The sequence below is a fragment of the Poromitra crassiceps genome (assembly GCF_964638095.1).
Source record: "Poromitra crassiceps genome assembly, chromosome: 16".
Lineage (NCBI taxonomy): Eukaryota > Metazoa > Chordata > Actinopteri > Beryciformes > Melamphaidae > Poromitra > Poromitra crassiceps.
In genome coordinates, this window is record NC_139645.1 from 32,777,154 (window position 1) to 32,797,593 (window position 20,440).

The window sequence follows — 20,440 nt, forward strand, 5'->3', positions numbered from 1 at the left end:
TCATTTCTTGGTTTTTTCCATAGGTATTTTCAAATCACTGTTCTAATACATATCTAGGGGGTAAGTCCTCCTTTAACTTGACTCAACTCAATTTATCCTAAGTTTAACCAATTCAACCTCTTAATAAACAATACATATATTCTTAGTTACTCCAAAGCAGGGTCCCTTATGGCGTAACAAAGTTCAGTTCTTTGCATGGCAGCCACCTGGCAGCTGGCTGGGATCTGGCTGTGAGCGCCAATTCAAGATGGCTGCCACTGTATGGTGTTGCCAGTTCCTCCTCATGGTGGTCTTCCTTGGTTAAGGGTGGTCAGAGGATTCACATTTTTGGGAACACTTCTGCATCTTCAGCAGGTAGGTTCACAAGCGTTTTGTCCCTTAGCCTGTAGGCTACACCTCGCCTGAGGGGGGCAGCAAAGAGAAAATTAGCCTTTGCTTGCAGAAGGTTTCCAACTGCGGGCTCTCGTCAACACAACCATCTTGAGATGGTCTCAGATGCCATGGCTCCATCTTCCCAGTGGATTCCTTCAGTTGTTTGGGTTCCAAGCCGACCTTCTGTAAGAAATATCACACTGATGTTGCTGGGAAACCGCAGCAGCTGACTTCAGTGGGGAATAAGGTTGCGTGCCATCCTTTGACAAGAGCCAGTCCAGTCTAACTACTGTAGACAGCGGCCTCTGTTGGAATAGAGTTAAACAGCAGTACAGACTCATTGTAGACATTCACCTCCAGATGTATTAACATGATGCTGCCTTTTATTGATTTTTTGGGGTTCGTTTTGTTTTCCTTTGAGAACGTTGAGGGCCAGATTGAGATGATAGATGGTCCAGTGGCCGGGGTCCGGCTCTGGGGCCGTATCTTGCTCATGAGTCATGTGTGGTTTAAACTTTAGAGTGTTTCGTGTTAATGCAGAACAGTTTCAGCTCCAGCCTCTAAATCCAATCCAGACTCCACCTACCAGAGCCTCAATCCAGCCACCATGGATCATCAGGACCAGTCATACTCTACTGTCAAACAGGTGAAGTAAACATCATGCAGAGATGCTTTGATACAAGCAGAAAATGCAGGAGCTACTGAAGATACAGATGCAGCCACCTTGAATTGACGACGGCTCCCTGACAGGTCCTTGGCATATTAAACAAAAATATCAACAACACAGAAACTTAACTTAATATACTTGACTTGACTCAACTCAACTTATCCTAAGTTTAACTAAGTTTAACCAATTCAACCTCTTAATAAACAATATGTATATTCTTAGTTACTCCAAACCAAGGTCCCTTATGGTGTAACACAGGTCTGTTCTTTGGGTGGCAGCCGCCTGGCAGCTGCCTGGGATCCAGCTGGGAGCACCAATTCAAGATGGCTGCCACTGTATGGTGTTGCCAGTTCCTCCTCATGGTGGTCTTCCCTGGTGAAGGGTGGTCAAAGCATTCATATAGTTGGGAACCCTTCTGCATCTTCAGCAGTTATCTCAGGTTCACAAGCATTTTGTCCCTGATGCCGGGATTCCACTGAGTGCATTTGCATTGAGTTGCTGCTGTGCTCCGGTTTTGCTCCGTGCTCTGCCAACACTAACCGGCGGCGTGCAGAGCACGTCACGGCTCCGCTCCGCCAGACAGCTGGAGTGACGAGACCGACAAGTTCTTGCGGTGAAATCGCGTGCATTCACGCGAGACAATTTTTATGTGGGATAAATACAACAACAAACAGGCAGAAGATCATTGTTGATCATTGTAGGAGGGGTGGACTTGCTTGGTGTTGTCCTTGTTAAAAGGATGTGTCGTGTCATATATTATTTTGTGGTTTTCCACTTCAATGATGAACTTTTGCTCATCCATGTTTGTCTTCTGGCTTGATCTTGAATGCTGTAAGCACCTCTGACCTGTTGACTCCAGGCCTGGCTCCGCCCATTGTGACGTTATGTTGATGTGATTATGTGAAATACGATCTGGGGTCAACACGGAGTGTTTTATTCTGAAAACCACCGGATGTTTTATTTTGTTTCTGTGTCGTACTTCCTGTCCCACTCTACCCTTATCTGTGGGAACTTGCTGCGGCTTTGCTCCGACATCCGGTAAAAATAGAAGCCTTGCGTATCTGCTTCGGAGAGCTCTGGATTGTTGGAGCTGGGACGGAGTAGACACACAACGCAGCGGAGTTGGTGGAAGTTGACACATTGATTAGAGTGGAAACGTATCGGCTCCGAAGCCATACCGGAGCGCAGCCGGAGCATGGCTCCATCTCCCCAGTGGCTTCCTTCACTTGTTTGGGTTCCAAGCCGACCTTCTGTAAGAAGGTCCGCCCTCCACCAGTGCAGGACGCCTCGCCCCTCCTCTGCTACGGGGGCTCAAAAGTCGCTCATCCCGATCGCGACTCTTCTCGTCCCTGGATGGAACGAGCTCCCACCATCGGTCAGGACGGCCGAATCACTGCCGATCTTTCGGCAAAGACTAAAAACACACCTTTTCAGGCTCCAAAATATCTAGATGTCCTCTCTTAGTTAGAAACTCGACATTCAGAGGCAACATTTCTCTTTTTTGAAGAATTCATCCTAACTCTGTTTCTGTCATCGCAACCGCTAACGTTATAACCTGCCACTTGAGTTGAGCAAGACTCAACTTGAGTCCTTTAGTCCAGTCTAACTGTAGACAGCGGCCTCTGTTGGAATAGAGTTAAACAGCAGTACAGACTCATTGTAGACATTCACCTCCAGATGTATTAACATGATGCTGCCTTTTTGGGGGTTGTTTTGTTTTCCTTTGAGAACGTTGAGGGCCAGATTGAGATAATAGATGGTCCAGTGGCCGGTGTCTGGCCCTACGGCCGTATCTTGCTCATGTGTGGTTTAAACTTTAGAGTATTTTGTGTTAATGCAGAACAGATGTACATGCAAGATGTAGGACTGTTTCCATGGCTCCCACTGTATTTGAGGTGTGCTGTCTTGTCTTGTCACCTTGCTAAACTACACCTTGTTTGTTGCAGATTCCCACCAAGAAGAAGTCTGCTCCAGCCTCTAAATCCAATCCAGACTCCACCTACCAGAGCCTCAATCTAGCCACCATGGATCAGGACCAGACATACTCTACTGTCAAACAGGTGAAGTCAACATCACAGATGCATTGATACAAGCAGAAACTGCAGGAGCTACTGAAGATACAGATGCAGCCAACTTGAATTGGCAGCGGCTCCCTGACAGGTCCTTGGCAGATTCAACAAAGATAACACAGAAATTTAACTGAATATACTTAACTCAACTCAACTTATAACTTTAACCAATTTGACCTCTTAATAAACAAGACAGATATTCTTAGTTACTCCAAAGCAGGGTCCCTTATGGTGTAACAAAGTTCAGTTCCTTGCAAGGCAGCCACCTGGCAGCTGGCTGGGATCCAGCTGGGAGCACCAATTCAAGATGGCTGCCACTGTATGGTGTTGCCAGTTGGTTCCTCCTCATGGTGGTCTTCCTTGGTGAAGGGTGGTCAGAGCATCCACATTGTTGAGAACCCTTCTGCATCTTCAGCAGGTATCTCAGGGTCACAAGCCACTACTAACATGATGCTGCCTTTTATTGATATTGTGGGGGTCGTTTTGTTTTCCTTTGAGAACGTTGAGGGCCAGATTGAGATGATAGATGGTCCAGTGGCCGGGGTCTGGCCCTGGGGCTGAATCTTGCTCATGTGTGGTTTAGAGTGTGTCGTGTTAAAACAGAACAGATGTAGGGTACATGCAAGATGTAGAACTGTTTCCATGGCTCCCACTGTATTTGAGGTGTGCTGCCCTGTCTTGTCACCTTGCAAAACTTCACATTGTTTGTTGCAGATTCCCACCAAGAAGAAGTCTGCTCCAGCCTCTAAATCCAATCCAGACTCCACCTACCAGAGCCTCAATCCAGCCACCATGGATCATCAGGACCAGTCATACTCTACTGTCAAACAGGTGAAGTAAACATCAGAGATGCTTTGATACAAGTAGAAACTGCAGGAGCTACTGAAGATACAGATGCAGCCAACTTGAATTGGTAGTGGATCGCTGACAGGTCCTTGGCAGATTAAACAAAGATAACACAGAAACTTAACTTAAAGTGAGAATACGAAGATTTTAATGCAAATAAATATCTGTAAAGTCACTATATATCCTCAAGTGATTTACACAATGGTGATTGAGCCCATCGCCCATTGATGAAAGCCCTTGCATCTCTCTGTATTGTAACATTTAAGAATGTGTGTCTACTACACATGCCACTTGAGTTGAGCATAGTCTGGGGCCAAAAGCGTAGCACCACGTCATCCGGTGCAAACACACTTGGTATTCCGGCGGAAATGCGGGGAACGGCCCAAAAAAAGTAATTCTGCTCTGAAAACAGGGCATCATAGTAACGTAAATAAATGTAATGCGTGTTATCTAGCTATGTAGCTACACAAAATGATCTAACATCATATAAAACAATCCTTCTATGGGGGACAAAGCGGAAAGAGCACCAGAACACGGGGCGGGTCTTCCTGTCTGTAGTAATGGCAAAGAACTTTTATGGAAAGAAATGACAGCTCCATATTGCCCCATTGCAACATCAGCGCCCAGCAGCCTCCGCCATTTTTTATTTTTGGAAGCGTGACAGCGCCAAAAGAACCTCGCACAGGCTCGCAGTGGTCAGCTGCGGTAGCGCTGGCCCCTATAATCAGCCTCTCTAAACAGTAACTCAACGGGAGAACACTCTAAACTTTGGGGATTCACATCTTTTCCGGGCGTACTGCAAATCTTGATTGAAGTGGTGTAGTACAGGGATGTAAAACAACAACCATATTGTGAAAACTAAGCAAAATTTTTCGTTTTCTTTGTTTAGTTTTTTCAAGATAAATACCTAATGAAAAGGACCCGAGGTTCAACTCCCATTGAGTTACTGTTTAGAGAGGCTGATTATAGGGGCCAGCGCTACCGCAGCTGACCACTGCGAGGCGCATTCTGTTTCCAAAAATGGCCGGAGTGTCGTCTCTTTCCTTCCACGCTCTTTGGTAATGGGTACCAGACTCTCTTGAGAGAAGTTGAGCAAGAGTCAACTTGAGTCCTTTAGTCCAATCTAATTGTAGACAGCGGCCTCTGTTGGAATGGAGTTAAACAGCAGTACAGGCTCATTGTAGACATTCACCTGCAGATGTATTAACATGATGCTACCTTTTATTGATTTTTAGGGGTTGATTTGTTTTCTTTTGAGAACGTTAAAGTCCCTGGAAACCAAAATCCACAAAAACGTTCTAACTATGTTATTTAGGGTCTTATGTTAGTAATTGTGTGGCTCAGAAATTATGATACATTACTTTCAACCCAAAGCCTTAAAATCTACACTTTTCTACAAGATTCTACAAGGTACTTCCTCATTGAAGAGAGCAGTGCGCGAGGTGCTAAAATGCAGGAGCTTATGATGTCATAAGCTCTATATAACCTTTGTACATGCGCGCAACCCGCCCTTGCGAGTGCACAGCGCTTCTGTCTCCCTCCCACTCTGTGTGCTGTGTGTCGAGCGCTATGCTGCCTGCTCTCTCTCTCTCTCTCACTAGTCCCGAGAGAGAGAGAGAGAGAGAGAGAGAGAGCAGGCAGCATAGCGCTCGACACACAGCACACAGAGTGGGAGGGAGACAGACAGACACTGAGCGAGCGCTGTGGGGGCAAAGAACGGACAAAAGCGGCAGAGCAGAGATCTGTTCCTCTCAGTACGCTATGCGTGGAGCAACGCGCGAACACAAACACACACACACACACACACACACACACACACACACACCATCTCTCTTTCCTTCTCTCTCTCTCCTTCTCTCCCTCTCTCTGAGAGAGAGGTCTCCTCCGAGAGAGAGACAGAGGGAAATTTCCCTGCTGCAGACGGGACACGCCCACACAGTCCGCGGGAGAAAATCTAACTCTAAAACTCTAAAAACTAATTGATTCTCATGACTTTTGCCATGACTGTCAAACCTAAATTTATATACTTTGCGATGTTCATCATCGTTCAAATTTGGCTGGTGGCTTATTAACATAGGGTCCTGTGATGTGATGAACTCAAAATGCTAAATAATAAAGACATATTTCTGGTTTCCAGGGACGTTACGGGTCGGATTTAGATGCCCATGTGTGGTTTAGAGTGTGTCGTGTTAATGCAGAACAGATACACGGCTCCCACTGTATTTGAGGTGTGCTGTCCTGTCTTGTCACCTTGCTAAACTTCACCTTGTTTGTTGCAGATTCCCACCAAGAAGAAGTCTGCTCCAGCCTCTAAATCCAATCCAGACTCCACCTACCAGAGCCTCAATCCAGCCACCATGGATCAGGACCAGGCATACTCTACTGTCAAACAGGTGAAGTAAACATCAGAGATGCTTTGATACAAGCAGAAACTGCAGGAGCTACTGAAGATACAGATGCAGCCATCTTGAATAGGCAGTGGATCGCTGACGGACGGAGGCTACTTCAACTTAGAAACAAAAGAGGCCAGGTCCTCCCCCCTTCCCCAGCAGGGGCACACAAATGGCACTGAACACAACCATTTACAGCCTTCAAAATAAAAACATACACTGTTCTGTGCTGCGTAAATTCTTACCAAAATAATCTTAAATCACTCAGAGCCAGATAGGAGGCAACTCAATCAACTCAAAAGGTAGCCTACACTTCTGCCATTTAAAATCAAGCTACCCGTTTGAGTCATTGGTTCAAGTGTAGATATATAGTATTGTGACGATTCAGGTATTTGTCCAGGAACTGGAGACTTATAGTTGGTATAGGCTTTTATTCATGGCTCACACTCATGGCTCCTAGCGGTAGCTGCGCTCCTAGCTATACACACGTCTACTCCAGCTCCTCACATAGCTTGACTGGCATCACACACGAGACAGGAAGTGCCACTTACACACCGTTCCCCCCAGGAACACCCCCACACATCAGTTCCTAGCTACACCCCCGAATCACCACATTACACGTAAAACCCCGGATCGCTACAGTATATTGAAATATACTGGAGGTCACGCCCACATGACCCCCCCTGATTATTTCACCCATTCTACCATGATATGAACTAGGAATATTTGGGGCAGATTGCCAGGTCACCACCTAAAATCAGTCTTGTGGTAGGTTTAAATGAATTGATTTAACCATGCAATAGCCAATGAAAAGGCTAAATAACACCAACACAGTACTGTTTCAAAATCAAACTTATTTCACAGCGGGGAACTTTTGAAGTCAGTATTATTATTATTGTTTATTATTATTATTAATAATAATAATATTACGCTACGCCGTACAAAGCACTGTATGCTTTTATTTTGAAGGCTGTAAATGGAAGTGGTTCAGTGCCATATGCCCAACACTGTGTGTGCGCCAGAGGGAAGGCTGGTGTTGTCAGACTGTATAGTCACAATGTCTGCAGTTGTTGCTCGTTTGGTTTGGCTGCTCTGCTGCCGATTCCGGTGTGCCGCTGCTGCGTCGGTGGCGGTGTGGCACTGGTGCTGCGGTGGAGTGGCCGGTCAGAATGAGTAACAGCTGTATGTATTCCCTATAGGGCTGGGCGATACTTCAGTACTATCATTTTTTGTCTTTAAGTGGCATATCGTGATGATATGACAATTGCCAGGTAATTATAATATATGATTATTGGATTACTAAACATGACTTTGCTTGCATGAACCATATTGTGATATACATTGTTTCCAAACTGACCCCTGAGATTATGATGACATTGATTTTAACCGTATCGCCCAGGCCCAGTATACCCTGTTTGTTCTGCTCTCTCTCTATCCCTTCTCTCGCTCTCCTCTCTCCACACTCTCTCTCCCTTCTCCCCCCCCTCCCCCCCTCTCCCTCTCACATATAAGATTGTTTAATTATGTTTATTGATAGTGCAAGACTTAGCTAGACATATTCTCTGTAAAGCTCTCTGAGACATGCTTGTGAATTAGCTATACAAATGTAACCGAATGAATGTGAGCCCTGAGTGGTAGCGAGGAAGTTGGTTAAACTCACTCCCCCAGTATAAAGGCCTGTTAATCAGCTCCGCCAAGGGAGCTAGCTCTCTTGTTGTAGTGGTTAGCGTGTGCGCTTTGGAAGCAGGAGGTCGACAGTTCGAATCCACCCCTGGGCAAGCCCTCTTAACATGAGTTGCTGCAACTACCATCAACACAACGCTGTTACAAAAATCAACTTGACTTGACTAGACTGCTCTCCACTTGAGTGTGCTGGTGATTAGAAGAAAGAGTAAATGAATAAGGACATATCAAAACGAATCAAATGAAAATCTGATCATTATTATGTGCAACAAGGGAACAGTTTAGTAATACTATAATAACTACTATAATAACTAACATTCCAAATAATGACAAGGAAATGAATCTGAGGCAAATTTATTTGTCATAGTTTCTCAAACAAACACATTATTACTGTATGGAATGATGGTTTCTGTAACAGACAGAAGTTCATGCTCATGTTCTCTGTGATATGGTCAAACCTCGGGGGGCTTCGGGCACAGCCACCAGAGGTGCTGTTGCAGGGAACTGCAAAGTGCCGCTCTGGAAAACCTCCCTATAGGACAAACAGCCCTCACTGTACAGGGGGTCCAAATGTGGAAGTCTGCCCACACACATTAAACAGCATCATAGCTAGGAGAATTTTAAAACCAATATAAAGGAGTTACTGAAGAATAACTACCAATGGTCCCACAATTGACTGTTTGTGGGTGTGTGGGTTATGACCTATATAATGTTTATATCCTTTGTGAATGAAATGAAATCATTATCATGCAGAACTACATTATTGCTCTCATTAGGAGGCAGGGCAGACTGATTGAGAGCCATGAATCTTACACTGCAGGCAGAGATGGGAAAAGTACACACACTCTTTACTTAAGTACAAGTACAGTTACTTGTGTAAAGAAAAGACTAAGTAGAAGTAGCCTACTGATTCAACTTGTTTACTCAAGTCAAAGTAAAAAAAATATATACAGCCTCTGAAATGTAGGCTAATAAAGTATAAGTATTTCTACCGGCTGTTTCTGTGCAAAGCTAACTGATACTCATGTCATATTAATATCATTCAAAGACTATTAAACTTGAAAGATCCCCTCCAAACATGTTTTAAGGTGTATAAAGATACTTGTTTAATAGTTTGTGTGATCTGATTTTTCCACCAAAAAGGTGCACATAATGCGTGACAACTGGGAGGCTGCGAGAAGAGAGAGACAAACAACAGTTACAGTACGTCATGTTTGTCTGTTGTGCGTTAAAACTAAAGTAACTCTGTTTTGAAAATGTAAGGTACAGATAGTTGGGTTAAAATGTAGGGAGTAAATGTAAAAAGGTAGTCAGAAAAATAAATACTCAGTAAAGTACAGCTACCTGATCTTACTTACTGTAAGTACAGTAACAAAGTATTTGTACTTAGTTACTTCCCATCTCTGACTGCAGGACAGGGACAGGGTCATTTCGGACCAACGAGATGTCAGAACAATGAGCTTTTGATTTCTGTGATAACGAGCTGTCGGACTAATGAGACATCTGTCCAATGCTTCATTATTTGGCCTATTGAGGTGTCGGACGCATGAGGTGTCGGACTAGGAGGCAGTCCCTAAAATATCATTTTGCATTGTGTTCTTCTATTGAATGTATGTATACGATGCACTGTACTGTGATGTCTGAAATGATGAATTATATTAACAGAGGGATACAATGTTATAGAGTCCATGTAGTAGAAATAGCTAGTTCTGAAAAAAAAGAAATGTAAAAAAAGGAAAAGAAAAGACAAAATGTTATCGTCCATGTTGGCGGAAAAAAATATATTTTTTGTTGTAAAGTTTGCTGCTCATTTTCTTGCTGGTGCATTATGTGATTGCTGTTTCAGAGCAAAGTAATGGAATTAAACGCACTGAAAGTGACAGAATTGTGTCCGTCTTTATTTACATGCTAATATCCAGTTATAGTCACAGCGCCACCTACTGGCAACAACAAAAGTGGTGTGTAGCTCGACTGTACAGGGTCACAGCTGCTCCAAATGTCATATTTTGATGAGCATCCCAGCCAGAAGACGCCCACCTGCCAATATTCAGTTGTAGGCATAGCACCACCTACTGGCAACATGAAATCAGCCATACATATGTGACAAACATAATTCTAATACAAGCAGATGTGACTACTGTGGGCCAAGAGGAACAGTACAGCCTCTGCTACACTGTCAGAAACATTTGCCAGAAAGAAAGTAGCAGAATTCAAACCTCAGATAGGTGAACGTACACATTGAGCTAAGAATATTGTGCAGAAGAGCTCATAGGCATTATCAAATCTGAACAGTGTTTGAGTATCGTAGCTGAGCAAATATGTCGAGCCAAGTAAAGCGTGAGGGCTAACCAAGCCAGATATTGCCAAACCACTGCCCCCCCCCCCCCCCCCCAACTCCCACCCCCAGGTGCTGTTGCCATGGTAGCTAGGAGAATCTCCCAAAATGTGGAATTGTTCCTTTAACTGTAACAACCAACCTTTTTTAATTCAGCATTTAAGAATAACATTAAGATTAACATTAACCAATAAGAAAAACATTCTTAACAATTTAAATGGAATCAACCTTCATTCTCCTGCACTGCAGTGCAGGCAAAGGCCAAACCCCTCCACCACAAGCTCTTAACCCACCATTTCCTCTGGACGATTTTCTCCTTTAAGCATGACCATAATACCCTTTTAAATTCTCTAAACAGCTCAGCTCTGTGGTAAAAAACAGCGTTTTCCAAAGACCAATGCCTTCCCCAGAGGGACCTGGAGAGGGTGATCCATGCCTTCAGAACAACTCGGCTAGATTACTGTAATTGGCTGTATGTTGGCATGGATCAGTCGCTACTCCGTCACTTACAACTGGTTAAAATGCAGCTGCCCGACTCCTCACTGGCACCAAGAAGGGCAACCACATCACACCAATCTTGGCCTCACTCCACTGGCTCCCCGTCCACTTCCGCATTGATTTTAAATGACTGCTGACTGTTTTTAAAGCCCTAAACGGGCTGGCTCCACCGTACCTCACCGAGCTCCTGCACCACCATACCCCACCCAGAGCCTTGAGGTCAGCTGACCAGCTGCTGCTGGAGGTCCCTATCAGAGCATGTGAGCGGAGCGGAGCGGAGCGGGGAGCGGAGCGGGAGGATCTTGGCTTGAGCGTGGAGCGGGGACCAGAGCGGTACTGATCACCCACTCAGTACCGCTCAGTCCCGCTCCAGTTTGGATCACAACATGTTCGAAACAGAATGCATCTGTGCGTGGCCATGCTGGCCTATGCTGTTTTTGAAGATTTAGCTTGAATGAAAAGTTTGTATGGTCTGCTGTCAACGAGCCTCAGCCCAAGAAAATCATCTCAGAGCTCAGACTTCAAACTTTCTATTTCTCATAGTACCACAGGGATGACGGATCTTTGTAGGCTTACCCAGAAGTCCCTGCACTTCCTGGTTCCTATGTGTAAAAGTATTGTGAAATTTGATTAAATGCATGAAATAAGGTCTGTGGTTAACAAAGGTTTGCGAAACAGCGAACTTTGTATTCAGCAAGATATCATCTTCACAAATGAGAACCACTTTTATGACTTTTGAAGCATTTTCTTGAGGGGAAAAATGCATTTACGCTTCTAAAATCATAAAAGTGATCCTCATTTGTGAAAAGTATCGTTGCACAACACAAAGCTCTCTGTTTCATAAAATGTTGTTACCACAGACCTTATTTCAAACATTTAACCAAAATCCCCATAGAAAAACCCCATTGACTTTTACACATACTGTAGAAACCTGAAGTGTTAACATGCAGGTCTTCTGGACTCATTCCTGCGGCACTATTATATTTTCTCTGTTTTGATGTTTGTTCTTTGTTCCCCCCAAAGAAATCTGAATAAAGAGAAAATGTGTTTGAGGAAAAGGAAGTGTCCGTCTTGTTGAATGTGCTGCAGCCTTTCTGCAGTGGAGGAAGTCAGTCTGTGTGTTTACAGCTCTGCAAGGCTGTGGTTGACACAGTGTATTGAGAGCGCTTTGGGGTTTTTCTCTATTCTTTTTGCCTCCTCTGTCATCTTCCCCTGAAGCACAGAGGCAGCATCATATGTCTGGCCTGCATCTGCATGATGTCAAGTCCACACCGACAAATTATGTCTTCAATGGTCTCCGTTATGGACTGTGCATCCATACATTCCAATCAAATCTTCATACACTGTGTGATCACTGGTGATGCATCGAATTGAAAATGACAGCTGCTCTCTCTTGTCTCTGCTGGTGATATTATTTTTTACCGAGCTTCCGACCAGTGGCGCTGTTGAGCGCTGTGACGGCTAGGCTCTAACAATAATATAATATAATATAATAATAACAATAATATCACCAGCACAGACTTCAGATGAAAAGAGGCATTTATGAGCAGCGTCGAGCTTTCAAACCCCGCCGTCCAGAAGCTATGAACCCTTCTTCCCAAGTAGGTGGCTTTTAAATGTTTCAGTGACACTTGTAAATACGGGCGTCTCGCTGTTTTAGACAGCTTGAGAGCGAGAGTCGCAGGCAAGTCTATGTACGGAGACGGGACTCTTGTAGGGTAGACAATGACGTCATAACCGGAAGAGTCATAGCGGGGCTAATCCGCCCCAACTCTGCTCAACTCGACTCCACTGCATGTAAAAAGTACATTAAAAGCTATCTTTGTTTTTTCCAAATGCTTCACACTAGGCTACGCCACCAATTCAACCCTCCAAGTGTATTTTGTCCAAACAATGGTTGTTTGTCAATCATTTTAACATTTTAGTTAGAAAATAAGAGCCATGTAAAGATAAGGGATACAATTAAATAAACACAACAGTCTTCCTGGATCACAACAGTCCAGCCCGCCATCTTGGATATCATCAGAAATTAGAGAAGCGACACTTTCCATTGGTATATACGGCATATGATATTCTGACTTATCTAGCTCATGTAAGCCCCTTTGCAATGACACAGTCAAACTTCAACACTTCAGAGTCAACCTGTCAAATGTTGTGTTTTTGTCTCAACATTCCATCAAGTGATTGTCATCAAAAACAACAAATATGGTTTACTCACTGTTTCATAGTCATTTGAGTCCATCCAAGCGCTTATCCCATCAAAACAGACAGCACTGGACGATATATTGGCGAGCTATAATGCTGAGCTTCAATTTCATACACAGTCTTTTGCTCCCATCTAATGGATGTTTGGTGGTATTGCAGACTCCAAACTCAATGCAATCGTATGGTAAACATTGCAAGCTTTCCAAAGAGGTGTCACCTGACTGTCAATGTCACTTCCCTGAAAACATATCTTCATCATGCGCAACTTATGCGCAGTTATGGGCTTTACGGGCTGCACTTATGACTGCACACAGCGCATGCACCTCATGCAAACGAGGAAGTAGTAGATATTTCTGTGGTGTTGTGTTTGATATTACACATTAACTCCTGTATGTCTCTGTTGTGTTTGATATTACACATTAACTCCTGTGTGTCTCTGTTGTGTTTGATATTACACATTAACTCATGTATGTCTCTGTGGTGTTTGATATTACACATTAACTCCTGTGTGTCTCTGTGGTGTTTGATATTACACATTAACTCCTGTGTGTCTCTGTAGTGTTTGATATTACACATTAACTCCTGTATGTCTCTGTGGTGTTTGATATTACACATTAACTCCTGTGTGTCTCTGTGGTGTTTGATATTACACATTAACTCCTGTGTGTCTCTGTAGTGTTTGATATTACACATTAACTCCTGTGTGTCTCTGTGGTGTTTGATATTACACATTAACTCCTGTGTGTCTCTGTGTTTGATATTACACATTAACTCCTGTATGACTCTGTGGTGTTTGATATTACACATTAACTCCTGTGTGTCTCTGTAGTGTTTGATATTACACATTAACTCCTGTGTGTCTCTGTAGTGTTTGATATTACACATTAACTCCTGTGTGTCTCTGTGGTGTTTGATATTACACATTAACTCCTGTGTGTCTCTGTGGTGTTTGATATTACACATTAACTCCTGTGTGTCTCTGTGGTGTTTGATATTACACATTAACTCCTGTGTGTCTCTGTGGTGTTTGATATTACACATTAACTCCTGTGTGTCTCTGTAGTGTTTGATATTACACATTAACTATATGTCTCTGTGGTGTTTGATATTACACATTAACTCCTGTATGTCTCTGTAGTGTTTGATATTACACATTAACTCCTGTATGTCTCTGTGGTGTTTGATATTACACATTAACTCCTGTGTGTCTCTGTGGTGTTTGATATTACACATTAACTCCTGTGTGTCTCTGTGGTGTTTGATATTACACATTAACACCTGTATGTCTCTGTAGTGTTTGATATTACACATTAACTCCTGTATGTCTCTGTGGTGTTTGATATTACACATTAACACCTGTATGTCTCTGTAGTGTTTGATATTACACATTAACTCCTGTATGTCTCTGTGGTGTTTGATATTACACATTAACTCCTGTATGTCTCTGTGGTGTTTGATATTACACATTAACTCCTGTATGACTCTGTGGTGTTTGATATTACACATTAACTCCTGTATGACTCTGTGGTGTTTGATATTACACATTAACTCATGTATGTCTCTGTGGTGTTTGATATTACACATTAACTCCTGTATGTCTCTGTGGTGTTTGATATTACACATTAACTCCTGTGTGTCTCTGTAGTGTTTGATATTACACATTAACTCCTGTATGTCTCTGTGGTGTTTGATATTACACATTAACTCCTGTGTGTCTCTGTGGTGTTTGATATTACACATTAACTCCTGTGTGTCTCTGTGGTGTTTGATATTACACATTAACACCTGTATGTCTCTGTAGTGTTTGATATTACACATTAACTCCTGTATGTCTCTGTGGTGTTTGATATTACACATTAACACCTGTATGTCTCTGTAGTGTTTGATATTACACATTAACTCCTGTATGTCTCTGTGGTGTTTGATATTACACATTAACTCCTGTATGTCTCTGTGGTGTTTGATATTACACATTAACTCCTGTATGACTCTGTGGTGTTTGATATTACACATTAACTCCTGTATGACTCTGTGGTGTTTGATATTACACATTAACTCATGTATGTCTCTGTGGTGTTTGATATTACACATTAACTCCTGTATGTCTCTGTGGTGTTTGATATTACACATTAACTCCTGTGTGTCTCTGTAGTGTTTGATATTACACATTAACTCCTGTGTGTCTCTGTGGTGTTTGATATTACACATTAACTCCTGTATGTCTCTGTGGTGTTTGTTATTACACATTAACTCCTGTGTGTCTCTGTGGTGTTTGATATTACACATTAACTCCTGTGTGTCTCTGTAGTGTTTGATATTACACATTAACTCCTGTGTGTCTCTGTAGTGTTTGATATTACACATTAACTCCTGTATGTCTCTGTAGTGTTTGATATTACACATTAACTCCTGTGTGTCTCTGTGGTGTTTGATATTACACATTAACTCCTGTGTGTCTCTGTAGTGTTTGATATTACACATTAACTCCTGTGTGTCTCTGTGGTGTTTGATATTACACATTAACTCCTGTATGTCTCTGTGGTGTTTGATATTACACATTAACTCCTGTATGACTCTGTGGTGTTTGATATTACACATTAACTCCTGTATGTCTCTGTGGTGTTTGATATTACACATTAACTCCTGTATGACTCTGTTGTGTTTGATATTACACATTAACCCCTGTATGTCTCTGTGGTGTTTGATATTACACATTAACTCCTGTATGTCTCTGTGGTGTTTGATATTACACATTAACTCCTGTATGACTCTGTGGTGTTTGATATTACACATTAACTCCTGTATGACTCTGTGGTGTTTGATATTACACATTAACTCATGTATGTCTCTGTGGTGTTTGATATTACACATTAACTCCTGTATGTCTCTGTAGTGTTTGATATTACACATTAACTCCTGTGTGTCTCTGTAGTGTTTGATATTACACATTAACTCCTGTGTGTCTCTGTAGTGTTTGATATTACACATTAACTCCTGTGTGTCTCTGTGGTGTTTGATATTACACATTAACTCCTGTGTGTCTCTGTAGTGTTTGATATTACACATTAACTCCTGTGTGTCTCTGTAGTGTTTGATATTACACATTAACTCCTGTGTGTCTCTGTGGTGTTTGATATTACACATTAACTCCTGTGTGTCTCTGTAGTGTTTGATATTACACATTAACTCCTGTGTGTCTCTGTAGTGTTTGATATTACACATTAACTCCTGTGTGTCTCTGTGTTTGATATTACACATTAACTCCTGTATGACTCTGTGGTGTTTGATATTACACATTAACTCCTGTGTGTCTCTGTAGTGTTTGATATTACACATTAACTCCTGTGTGTCTCTGTGGTGTTTGATATTACACATTAACTCCTGTGTGTCTCTGTGGTGTTTGATATTACACATTAACTCCTGTGTGTCTCTGTGGTGTTTGATATTACACATTAACTCCTGTGTGTCTCTGTAGTGTTTGATATTACACATTAACTATATGTCTCTGTGGTGTTTGATATTACACATTAACTCCTGTATGTCTCTGTAGTGTTTGATATTACACATTAACTCCTGTGTGTCTCTGTAGTGTTTGATATTACACATTAACTATATGTCTCTGTGGTGTTTGATATTACACATTAACTCCTGTATGTCTCTGTAGTGTTTGATATTACACATTAACTCCTGTGTGTCTCTGTGTTTGATATTACACATTAACTCATGTATGTCTCTGTGGTGTTTGATATTACACATTAACTCCTGTGTGTCTCTGTAGTGTTTGATATTACACATTAACTCCTGTGTGTCTCTGTGGTGTTTGATATTACACATTAACTCCTGTGTGTCTCTGTGGTGTTTGATATTACACATTAACTCCTGTGTGTCTCTGTGGTGTTTGATATTACACATTAACTCCTGTGTGTCTCTGTGGTGTTTGATATTACACATTAACTCCTGTGTGTCTCTGTAGTGTTTGATATTACACATTAACTATATGTCTCTGTGGTGTTTGATATTACACATTAACTCCTGTATGTCTCTGTAGTGTTTGATATTACACATTAACTCCTGTGTGTCTCTGTAGTGTTTGATATTACACATTAACTCATGTATGTCTCTGTGGTGTTTGATATTACACATTAACTATATGTCTCTGTGGTGTTTGATATTATACATTAACTCCTGTATGTCTCTGTAGTGTTTGATATTACACATTAACTCATGTATGTCTCTGTGGTGTTTGATATTATACATTAACTCCTGTATGTCTCTGTGGTGTTTGATATTACACATTAACTCCTGTGTGTCTCTGTGGTGTTTGATATTACACATTAACTCCTGTGTGTCTCTGTGGTGTTTGATATTACACATTAACTCCTGTATGTCTCTGTAGTGTTTGATATTACACATTAACTCCTGTATGTCTCTGTGGTGTTTGATATTATACATTAACTCCTGTATGTCTCTGTAGTGTTTGATATTACACATTAACTCCTGTATGACTCTGTGGTGTTTGATATTACACATTAACTCCTGTATGACTCTGTGGTGTTTGATATTACACATTAACTCCTGTGTGTCTCTGTGGTGTTTGATATTACACATTAACTCCTGTATGACTCTGTGGTGTTTGATATTACACATTAACTCCTGTGTGTCTCTGTAGTGTTTGATATTACACATTAACTCCTGTGTGTCTCTGTGGTGTTTGATATTACACATTAACTCCTGTATGTCTCTGTAGTGTTTGATATTACACATTAACTCCTGTGTGTCTCTGTGGTGTTTGATATTACACATTAACTCCTGTATGTCTCTGTAGTGTTTGATATTACACATTAACTCCTGTATGTCTCTGTGGTGTTTGATATTATACATTAACTCCTGTATGTCTCTGTAGTGTTTGATATTACACATTAACTCCTGTGTGTCTCTGTAGTGTTTGATATTACACATTAACTCCTGTGTGTCTCTGTGGTGTTTTATATTACAGGTGAAGTAAACATCAAAAGATGCTCCGCTACAAGCAGAAACCGCAGGACCACCGCGAGGACAACACACTGCAGCCCCCGCGGACCCCGCCCGCAGCAAAGCACCCCTGACGTTCACTTCACATCAAAGATGCCTTGCCACAAGCAGAAACAGCAGGAGCCACGACATGCCGCCCCCACGGCGGTATTCCTTGGTGAGAGTGTGGCCAGAGCACTCACACCGTTGGAAACCCTTCTACATCCTCAGCAGGTATCTCAGGGTCACCAGCGTTTCGCCCCCCAGCCTGTACGCCTCGCCTGAGTGGGGCTGCGAAGATTAATCTTCGTCTGTAGAAGGGCTCCAACTGCGAGCTCTAGTCAGCCACACCCATCTTGCACCCCCTCTTCTTGTGCTCTGAGCAATTGAGCAGAGAGGTCCAGAGCACTGTGGTTTGACCCCTGACCCTGGTCCTCAGCCGACTAACAAGCAGTACTAATAAACTCAGAGATAAATCTCTGGGTAGTATCAGGTGCTTTGCGTTGCTGTAGCTGCTCTTTGCACTTGGTCTTGTACTTGTGTGTGTGTGTGTGTGGTTTGAGAGTGTGTCTGATGATGACGTATATAACGTTCATATTCACGTTCAGGACTGTCGCATGTTGGAGTACGTGGCTGGGGCCTACACTGGTGGTGTAGCGTCTTAAGAGCAAGAAGAGAGTGCTTTAACTTTAAGAGAGTGTTTTAACCCCAACCCAAACCATAACACTGTCCCTGACCTCAACCAACCTGCTTTGTTGCCTAAACCAGTGGTTCCCAACCCCCACTGGCCGTGGACCGCCATGCGGGCTGCGAGGAGAAGGGGGGGAAAATAGGGAGAGAGACAGAAAGACTGACAGAGAGAGAGAGAGAGAGAGAGAGAGAGAGAGAGAGAGAGAGAGAGAGAAAGACTATTTGTGTTCAATGAAGAACTTGGCATGGCCTGTCTGTGTGGACCAGTGCGGTGCTGCCAGCCGTCACCTCTCCTCGGTCCACAACACGCACGCCAGGTCATCAGACGGTCATCAGACGCTCGCGGCCCGCTGACCAAAATAGATGGGCGAGTTCCAGCGAGTGAGTTTGAGAAACGTTGCTTGAGACTTTTTTCAGAAGAGGTGAGACAGGTAAAAGGAGACCTGACCTATTAAATGACGATGATAACACAGAAACATTTTGAACTTGGCATCTTGGCATTCTGGAAGAAAGTCAAGGCTGAATATCATTTAGCCATTTTGATTTAGCCACAAACGCACTAAAAAACATTGCTTCTATTTCCATCATCATCATCATCATCATCATCATCATATCTCTGGATGTGACCGTCTTGTTGTGTTGTGTTTTATATGTTCATGAGAGGAAAACACATGTACGTGCTGTGCCTTTAATATCCAACGTATGAACGATGCACTATGTGTAGCCCCTCCCCCCGCCGCCGGTCCGCCGCAATAATGTCAGTAGCCTATTAAACCGGTCAGCGTTGCAAAAAAGGTTGGGACCACCTGGTGTAAACCTAACCCAGTTCTTTCCCTTGTCTAAACATAACCAACATTGATGTATTTGAGTTGAACGTTGGAAAGGCAGCCAGGCTTTCTAAGTAACCAGCGTTTTAGCTCAAATGGCTCATTTAAAAAAAACTACAGTAGGGCAATATCTTACACTCAAGTGTAAGGGCAAATCTTTGCTAGTTTCCAGCACTCAGTCTTTTTTCTTTTAATTACCACTGGGTCAGTACATCAAAGGACCTGTTTCAGTGACCCAGTGGTCATTAAAAGGAAAACATTTAGATTTTGAGTGCTAGAAACTAGCAAAGATTTGCCCTTGCACTTGGGTGTAAGATATGGCCGCTAGTCTGACGTTAGCTCCCAAATGTCCCCGCCTCTTGGAGGGGAAAGTTGGTCAAAACTGATGTTAAGGCGGGACACCTGCTCATTTCTCCAATCACCTATCTCGGTTTTGTTTACATGTGTCGTGATTGGTCAAATACAATTGAACTTCCTTCCACAATCTCAAATTATAAATGTTAAAGTGCAAAGTAAAAGTCCTTTATAGTGACGTGTGTGTGTGGGTGTGTGTGTGTGTGTGTGTGTGCGTGTGCGTGTGCATGTGTGTGTGTGCGTGCATGTGACGTGTGTGTGGTGGTAATGAGGGACATGCAAGCGCTGCCTTTTCACTTTCCCCACCCAGATGTATCCTGCCCGTCCCACCAGGGGATTGAACCGACAACCTTCTGGTCACAAGCTGGCAGGCCACCACTGCCCACATATGGATGACGATAATGATCATGAAAGATTATCCATCCTCATCAAGTTTGCTTTTGACAACAAGAAAAAAAAAAGTGCAGTGGAGAAGGCCTTGTTGTCCCCCAGGT

At 42.7% G+C, this 20,440-nt stretch overlaps 1 protein-coding gene across 1 annotated transcript in view; it reads left to right on the plus strand.

Annotated features, from left to right (window-relative positions):
- Window positions 1-20,440, plus strand: part of LOC310791597 (asc-type amino acid transporter 1-like) — a gene marked incomplete at both ends in the record, with an annotated part of 91,826 nt that overhangs the window by 32,569 nt on the left and 38,817 nt on the right. The gene's annotated exons all lie outside the window — the stretch shown is intronic.